Source organism: Saccostrea cucullata, unplaced genomic scaffold (assembly GCF_032062105.1).
Source record: "Saccostrea cucullata isolate Sc308-1 unplaced genomic scaffold, CSIRO_AGI_Scuc_v1 ctg1069, whole genome shotgun sequence".
NCBI classification, from domain to species: Eukaryota; Metazoa; Mollusca; class Bivalvia; order Ostreida; family Ostreidae; genus Saccostrea; species Saccostrea cuccullata.
In genome coordinates this window covers 125,301-135,373 of record NW_026924431.1, presented here as the reverse complement: position 1 = coordinate 135,373, position 10,073 = coordinate 125,301, and positions in this window count along the sequence as shown.

Here is a 10,073-nt window from a genome sequence, read left to right as displayed (position 1 = left end):
AACATCTGTAACCACAAAAACAAACATCAAAGATATGGAAAAACAAACAAGAGGATGTGGTTATGAGCAACATCTTAATAAAATGTTTAACTCATGCATGTTTAATTAGGATAATTAAAGAGAATATTTTTTTTTTAAGTTTTTTGATTTGTAACACCCATCCCAATATCACAAATACATAAATAAAACATACACATATGGAAATTGAATTGATATGATATTTATTATTACAATGATCATAGTTTTGTGTTTTGCATCTATTAAATTCATTCAGTAGAAATCGAGATACTTGTGTGAGATTTCGTGTAGGGAAAGGGCAAATTCAGTTTTCAGCCCCTGTATCCAATACTGTAATCGGTATAGCCCTATGGACAAAGCTTTCTAAGAATATTACAGTGACATTTTTTTTTCTTTCATTAAATGTCAACAAACATCCTGATAGATTTCCTCACCTACAAACAAGTGTAATCTTTTTCATAAAAATTTGGATAAAAAAATCACACAAAAATAAAATGGACATGATTCCAACTTATCAAACTAGATTATGTACAAATTGGCTCAATATCTGCAATTAAGAAAAAAATAAGTAGAAAAATGTAATCAATTAATTTGCCTGTACGAGAGCAGTTTATAAGTATCCTAAAACAGTCTGATTAAACTCTAGTGCCAGTCTAGTTTCAAATTCTTATAAATAAGAATTAACTCTTTTATGTTTATCTTCCTATTCAATAAATGATTTGAAGTATTTAGACCAAAATGTTGGAGGGAAACTGTTTGAAACAGACCAGAGGTTAAGATTGATTGAAATTTTGTGGTTAAAAAGTTTAAAATAATCACAGTTTGAACTATTACTTGACATAAATTGTAAATTACTGGTTGTAGTCCAAAAGCAGCTTAATGGCCCCAGGCAGACAGTTTGGTTCTTGGGTTCAGATATTAATTTGATTAAGCTATTAGATATTTTAAGGTCAAATTCCAGGAAATGAGTTTCTTGGGGCTAGACCCAATGATGATCATAACATAATTGATTTAAACTTATTTCCCCATATTTTACCACTATAATTTTAAACATAAGTTTATGTATACAAGTGAATCAGTTTTTTTTTTACATCTTGCCAGTGGACTGGAGGATGGCATTTGATGCAAGGATCAACTCCTACCCTGCATCTCTAGAGCACACAACACTAACCATTTCACCATGTGAGCGACAAACTGTAATGAAACAACTGGTGGGATGATCAATTTACAGAAATTGGGACAAAAGTTGAAAGTATTAATTATGAATGAAGACACATATAATTTAAACATACATGCCAACTTTCCCGATTCTTAGACTAACCCTTTCATGCTTCCCGATCGGGAATGAAAATTGTTATTTCCCGATTTGAAAAAAAAACACCAACATTTCTGATTTTAAAAGTTTCCCTACCGCTGAATTTTGACAATCGGGATAACAATGTCAGACTTGTTTATTCAATGCACACAGATAAGTTTCATTGTTTATTTAACCAGATGTTAGGCCTAGCACAGGAAATCACTTCACGCTTGAACGCACGAAGTTGTCCACTGGTGCAAGAAGCTTATAGCTTGGGGCAATTAGGGGATTATCTTGTTAGTTTCAAAGGGTATGCAAGGTGAAACACATAGATTAACAAGATAGTTGTTTGTCATTTTATTAAAAATATAAATTAAAGACAATAAAATGCAAATCAAACAATAAAAACGGAATCCAAAGAGATCACACAAAGTAGAAAACTAATAAAGCATAGCTGCTGATTTTATCTATACCTATAATGAAAAATATTGTAAAGTTTGCCAGTTAAAATATTATTAAAAAATTAAATGAAACAAACAAGTGTATGTCAATTAGAATTTCTTTTCCCTCCCTTCTCCCAAAAGTAATATGTTAGGTAGATCTAGGTGCATGACTTAAGGAAATACCCACATGGCACCATCAAGCCTGACAAATTTCATGACTGTAAAAAAAAAATAATTCTGTTTTGGATAGGTGGTATAAATTTCTGTAAATTTAATATCTTATTAGAATTTCTAATTAATTGAAATATAAATAAAAAATGTTTCTAGAAACAGGACTTTACAGTATCAACACCTATTTATTTTTAGCCTTTGAAAAAAATGATTTTAAAGTTGTACAATTTTCAATTTTTCACTAAATTATGTGTTCTGGTAGAAAAAAAATGTTTACAAATGTAACTAAATACCCCTTTTTAGTGAGAGAGGCACCATTTTAGCAAAAATATTTCAATTTTGGAAAGAAAAACATTTTTTGTGGTAAATTAATCCTTATTTATTGATAAGTGATATCAATATTATAAATAAAAAAAAAATCATTTCATAATCATTTAATTTCACGGGGAGTTTAAAGCTTTGAAAATTGTTGTCACGCGCTAAATCCCCCATGGGAATTTTCATAAGTTGGCATGTATGTTTAAATTCAAAGTAAAACATTTTCATTCAACATTTTTAGTGAGGCATTTGCCTGATTGAGGACTATAGGCACTTTTTATTTACATTAAATAAGTGACCTTAAGCATCAGGGGAGTTTTGGGAAAGTGAAGGTTCTTTTTTTTTATTTTATAAGATTTGGCTTTGGGGGAAAATAAAGCCTTCGGCTTCACCCACCCGTGTTCCAGACTGTCATGTAAAGCGAGAGTGTAATTCTCTAAACTAAACTGTTTCTATCAATCCATATTTATAAATGATAAATAAAATTCATTTAAACAGCTTTTTTGTAAATTTAACGTACTCCAACAATGGTGGTCTGCTTTGATGCATTTTCAAAATGATTTTGTAAACACAGCATCCAAGTGTCGCCTGCGTTAGGCAACAAAAATCGATTTTGAGGTTTTAGACGCAGTAGTTTGGATGCAATATTTCGACATTTTCACCAGACAACAATATAAAAAGGTCTAAAACTCTTTTAAATCATCAAAGTAACACACAACCACACAAATCATTTCTTTTCTTTTTGATCCATTCTGAAGTTTGCCGCCATTGACGTTTCTAAGTGTGAAAATGATGTACAGACCTTCATATTCCGGAAAAAGATACATACCGTGATTATACAATCCTGGTGCTACAAGGGAAAACAGACAAAAAATTATTAATTGCACAGAAGCAAAAGCATTTTTTTTTTAATAATTATCAAGGATAGACGATGCATATAAAATATGGATGTTACTCAAAATCTCATTATTGTGAATTTTGAGATTGAAAATTTTAAATCTGATAAAACTTATTCATTTCACTCATAAAAAAAATTATAATATAATTTGGGTAGTATTTTTTCGGATTTAAAAATTTTGATAAAAGCTTATTTGTATCTTCTGTCATTTAATATGGAAAAAAAAATATTGTGATTCATAAATGATTACTTTGGATAAAACATTTAAAACATGAATCAGAATTTGAGCCTATATATTTTGTAGCACGTTTTTAACCTTTCTTTTTATGCATAAAAAAATTGTTATTATTATAGTATGGGGAATTTTTTATAGTATGGGGAATTTTTCATTTATAAGGAGTAAGGTTAAAAACGTCAATGTGTCTGTGATTTAGAGGTACTAATTGCGCGTTTTAGGCTGCAAACAAATTATATTATTTTTGAATCCCAGATACAAAGCATGGACGGAGGAACTGGGGGTGGGGGTGGTGTCCCCAATAATTTTGCTGATATTTCATATACTATATAAAACTTAGCTACTATATGCTCGTGCCCCCTCCCTCAATAAAAACGTCTGTCGGATGACTTTTTTGCCAGTGAAGGGACTTTTGAAATATATGAGAGAAGGCTTGCAACTCCTCTCTTTTTATGTATCAGTCGAAAACGATAATTTAAAAAAAAAGATTATAGAGACAAAAGAGCTACATTATTGATAATATATAGAGCATGTTAGAATACAAAAATAGGAAAAAGGTGACTCAACCCTAGATTTAAAAAGAAAGGAAAAATGGAAAGGGGGTCCATTCCCCAAGTGCCTGTGCCCCCCCCTTCCCCGAAATTGCTTACTATGGACCTGCAAAGAGCGACATACTAAATGGCTTGCCAGCAATTTATCAAATATGTCAGAAAAAATCAAACGCATATTTAGCTGTTTTAATAGATACGGCCTTATTCCATGCTCAGAGTTGCCGAATGTTTCGATTTATGAAATTAATTAAATAAATCCTAGCATAACACCCGCCCATATTTCTTTAAGTTCAGACACTAATCAACGAATTCAGAGATCTTGTAATTTTATTTCAACTAAAGTCACTGAAATATTTTTTCTCTGAAAATAATTCATCAACATACATTTTATATGTATTTTTTAAATATATAAGACAGACTTTGCCAAGGAAATTAATATTTACATATGTTTAATTTTCTAATTTTTATCGTTTGTATATTTGATAAAAAAAAATCTATAGCCGTATATACTCGCATTTTTTCGATTATTTATACAAAGATCATTTTAATTAAAAATACATATACTTACTTTCCATGAGAAGAAAATATATAAGTAATCCAATTCCGAAAGCAATTAACAAAGCACCAATTAAGAGTAAGAGCACAAGACCGAGTCTTTTTTGTTTCATCCTTTCCTCGGATTTTATGGATTTCCTGCTTATTATTGTGGAATCACTGTCTGATTGTCCGTGAACAAACTGTGCGTTGCCACCCCTCAGTTTCCCGTCTGGATCCTCCCCATGTCGGTGGGAGGAGTGGTGGTGTCGGTGGTGGTGTTCCCTCCTGTGAAGTGAGTTGTAGTCGTTCCTGTCACCCCCGCCGCCCCGATAGGATCGTGACGGATACTGAAAAGGGAGTAGTTTATTTCATGAATAGACCTTCATCATGAGATAGGCAGGACTTTTGAATTTTTTATTCTTTACAGTTGTTTTAAGAAAAATTGCAGTTATGGTGCTTATATTTTTGATTTTGTAAAAAAGAAAAGTAAAGAAATATATAGAAAAACAAAGGTGAACATTTTTTAGCTTCAAATTGATAGGACACCGAGAAAAAGGGGGAAGGGACTATACATTGTACTCATGTTGATTTTTTTTAAGACAAAAAGTTCATATCGAAAAAAGTCGTGACAGATAAATTACGAAATCACAAATTTTTGTACTATCCCGCTTTTTGGAACAATTAAACTCCAATTCACAGAATATTTTTTAATCCTTCTGGACCGTTTGTCTTCGAGATACCGACGTTTGACTGTATACTGTGTGTATTATTTCCTGTGTATTTCACTAACCATTATCTAACGATCCCAAATAACCTCCGTAACTTGTTTATCTGAGGTAACACATTACTCTGAAGATCTTATCTTAACTTTCAGTTTTATATCTATATACTAACAGCCGCATAAGGTTACAAAACAGATCACATCCCCCTAAGCACAACGCACATTTAACACATTTTATTCAACTGATTAACGCTTTATCCGTGGTAATCTGCAGCCTAATTTTTCATTGTAGCCCCTGGGAAGGCGTCGACCCTATCTAGGGGGTATGAGAGACATTCTGCGTATATATTATAAATGTCGTTTGTAGTTTTGTATACAGGAATTAACTCGTGACCATGATGCACACATAATTACAGGCGGAGATATTGCAATAGATCCAAAAAGTTTCAGGCTATGCACATTCGACATTTAACAATTTCATTTAACTTTGAGAATTTATAATACAACTTTAAATTATGAAAGTACTTAATTCAGGGTGTTCTGGTGCAAGTGTTTCTAGATTTAGCCTTGCAACTTTCTTGTATAATGTCAGAAGTCAAAACCCCCTTCCCCCGTTTTAAGTACATGCATGTATAACTAAATATTAAATATATTGAATAGAAAATTTATATGTATTTGACCGATGGATTAATACGCACATTTTTTATTTGTTCTTGACATTTGTTTTATTTTGTTCTTGACATTTGTTTTATTTTGCTCTTGACATTTGTTTTATTTTGCTCTTGACATTTGATTTATTTTGCTCACAAGTGGAAGGGGACTTGCCTCCTCATTCTTCAATAGATTTATGAAATATGTACAAAAGAGTAATTGATTATAACAATCTATCACCCTTCTCTTACTTTCCTTACATACCAGTACTAGCCTTTGTAAAGATAAAGTCTTTGATTTTTCCTTGTCACAAAGTTTTGAAACTTTGGACAAATATAGTCCGCACTTGACTGTTGGACTAAACGGTTCATGTGATCAAAAAAAGTAGTCACGGTTAAACATAAAAATTCAAAGGCATCTTCAGGTGGTGTAGATTCAAGACTAGTGTGCTCAACGCATATTGTCAGGAGCTGGGCAAGACTCCAGGCCAATAGATGATCGAACGTATACGTAAAGTGTAGATTAAAGTTGTTCAAATCATCCTCCTTATCTCCAAATACTATAGTAGTCATTTACAAACCAAACAACTGCATGGGGTCAAGAAGATGGGGGGGATAAGGCGGGCGAAGTGCCTATAGAGCGACAGATAAGAAGAGAAAATTTTAATCTCAATTAAATCAAAATTTTATTTGATATTTCATCTAATATTAAAGTATTATTTAAGTAAAATCTCTACAATTTACAAAAATCTCACAATAACAGAAAATATTTGCCTATGAAAAAACTTACACACACTAAAAAGAACAAATATGATCATTTTCTCGTACTTTAACAAAATTTTTCAAAATGAGTGGGTCTTCGTTCCATTTTTTTGAAAGATAATCCTAAAAGTTTGCAATAAAATACACATTTTCGGCTTACAAAAACACTATACCTTAAAAGTACACTTTTATGACACAACATTCGCATCTTTCCGAGAAATACTTCAAGTCCATTAAGTCGCGCGTGTCATATATCACAAACATGATTTAAGGTCATACGCAATGTAGTTTAAACTTTATTGGGTTCTTCCCTGGAGTTAAAGAGTTCCACTAAAAGAAGGACCCGTGTGCAATACTTTTAATGTCTAGTATATATGGATTTATAAACCTCTTCTAAAACAATTTTTGATGAAAAAAAATCTGGAATTTATTTTCTGTAATTTTTGTGCATTTTTCTTTGAATGATGCAAAACTTTTCACAATTTGATATATTTTCAAAACCCCTGGTAACGCAAGCTGATTTTTTGTCTACGTACATGTAATGGTATTGTGAGTTTAAATCTGTAAACCAACTTTTATTCGTGTGCGAGAAATTTTCGCGAGAGCCATATAATCGCGAATATTTCTCGCCGCTGGTCATTAAAGTCTCCTTTTCTATTAAAACAGTTCCAAAAAGGATTGATCGCGAAAATTAATCGTCGCGAACTACTTTACTCCCGGTAAATCGCGAAATAAAGTCGTCGCGAATAAAAGTTGGTTTACAGTATGAGTATCTTGAAAAATTATCAGTAGGTGAGGTACGTTGCGCATGTTCTTAAATGCCCAAAATCAGCATGAGTGGTGTATTGGTTAGCGCGTTAGTCTCAAAGCAGTTTGCTATTGATACGTCGGAATTTTATTGCTAGGGTTCGAATCCCACGAATATCATCTTTTAATTTTTATGAAAGAAAATTTTTTTACGAGATTTTTTATCTCTCAGAAAAGTTTTTTTTCCCTCATAATTTCAAAAATTTCGATAATTAGAAGTTAATTGAAATACTCAATTCACACACTGAATATGATTTCTTAATATCGGACGCTATAGGCATTCTGCCCGCCTTGTTCACCCATCTTCTTTATTTCAAGACAGTGCCCTTGTGTTTAAGCATTATTCTTTTTCCTCGTTTCATTTTTAAAATTTGCTTTTTGTTTTCAAATGGTGTACATATCAACAGACTATTGAAAGCAAAGAATACAAACATTGATGATGATGTCTTTATATTCACTTTACCTACAGAACTGTAGCTCTCCGGTCTGTCAATATTTTGTTTCGGAGAGCTACAGTTCTGCAGCTACAGTATATTCACTTACACTTAACATTCACAATACCTTTGTACTTTGCATCGAAAAAGCAATGGCTAAAAGCTTCACTCTGGCTTGCTCTATCATAAATACATTAAGGCCCAACCTTACAAATACAATGTAAAAACTGACAAGGATGTCCATAATACATTTAGGGTGGAAGGTTGGGTTAATTTTACGTCCTCCTTTAAAAGATATGAATTAAAACGTGGGAGGCTTTTTATGCTGTTCTTATTTATTTATGATAATTATTTATCTAGAATGTCCCCAATAAAATTTTGACGTCTATCTGACAGTTTTATAAACATTTTTGCTTTTTCTGACTGACAAATAAACTTCTATCGTAAACAGTAAGATTCTTGCGGATGTTTAATGAGATCCGTAAGAATGTTTGGCGCACTTGAAATTGAGACATTTTTTTTCAAGGCTTATTCGTCATATTAAGGCAAGGAAAACACAGGAGTCCCAGCTATAGTGACATCTTGCCTAAATTCATGTTTACAGGAGAGATGAAAGATTTCGATGGTCATTATATTGATTTTAATTAACCAATTACAGGATTTCACGGTTTAAAGACGAGATGGATACTTTTAATGGTGACAATGACAATTCTCTGCTTATGTTTTTGTTCAATTGTTCGTCAAGCGAATGATTACAATTGTAGTACGGCTTTTCCTTTGCGTTTGTGTGTGTAACTTTCAGGGCCACAGCAAGAGTTTTAAAAGTATAGGGTGACCTCCCAAAAATATCTGACAGGCAAAAAAAAAAAGGCTTTCAAAAATCGAAAATCCTGTTCTAAGTGAGGTTTTGGGTGGACCTATCTATTACTTCTTAGTACATTTATTTCAAATATTTGAATCAAATTATAATTGCATTTTTGAATGTTAAACTATAAAGTAAACTTAAAATTATATAAAGACTTCCAATTACCACTGTTACCATCAACAGGGACGTATCATCGTTTCGGGGGGGGGGGGGGGGGGGGCAGAGAAAAAAATCAACATAGGTGAAAAAGGCTTGACAAGCGCAATAAAAAAGAAAGAAGATTGTCGAGTCCTTACCCGAAAGTCCTATTTCGCAAGGCGGGGGGGGGGGGGTGTTATATACTTCTGTCAAAACCATTTTATCACGTATTATACACTACGTTTCCTTTTTTAAAAAAAACAAAATGTATATTGCAACAAAAAAGTGGAAGGGACAACCGGACTTTCGATATACATTTTCAATAGTAAAAAGTTATGTCCGAGAAAAGTGGGGGTTAACCCCCCCCCCCCCCCCCCCGATGCTTTGAGCCTGATGAATTATGTGTTGATATTACTTTAATCTGAGAATTTTGGATAATGTAAACACAATTTTTCTTTAAAAAAAACATTACTGATAAAAAATAAAGCCATTTTGGAATTTAAAAGAAATAAAGCCATTTTGGAATTTAAAAAAATGACAAATCTATTTTCAGTTTATGATCTTTGTCCATTTCATTAATCAAAAATCTACAGTATGGTATTATGTTCTATTTACATGATGACCAACTGAACTGAAAAATCTTATGAAATTACTAATTAACATAAAACAAATAAAGATGAAATCCCAAAATCTTGGGTCAATTACAGGTAAACACACCTGTAGGAAGGTGTGTCTGGGCTACATCAGCTGATGAGGGTGTCAGTTGTATATTGTATGTCAAAGCGAGAGAGCTACGAGGATGAAAGACCTACTGCTATACATATGACAGAATTAATAGACAGGCGCTCACTAGATGTTAGAAAAGAACAACAATAACTGCAACTAACCGAGGCTCGAATCACCCCCGGGGGGAGACAGCTCATCAGAAATGTCACTCGGAAGGGCGTTACCATTGTCTGTTTGCCAATATGTGTGGCGGATTAAGATGATTTAGTTTTCCTAGCCTTATGAAACTCTTGGCCAAATGCCGATTTACTGCATAATCTTTTTAAAAAATTCTCTCTCTCTCTCTTTGATATGTGAATTTATCGGGAGAAAGAGGTATATAAAAACTCCTATATATTATATCTTGGTTTTATATTCAAACAAGCGGTTAATTAACCGCACTGAAGATAATAATGTGTTTTGAAACAACCTATACATATTATACTTGTTCCTTTCAAATGTA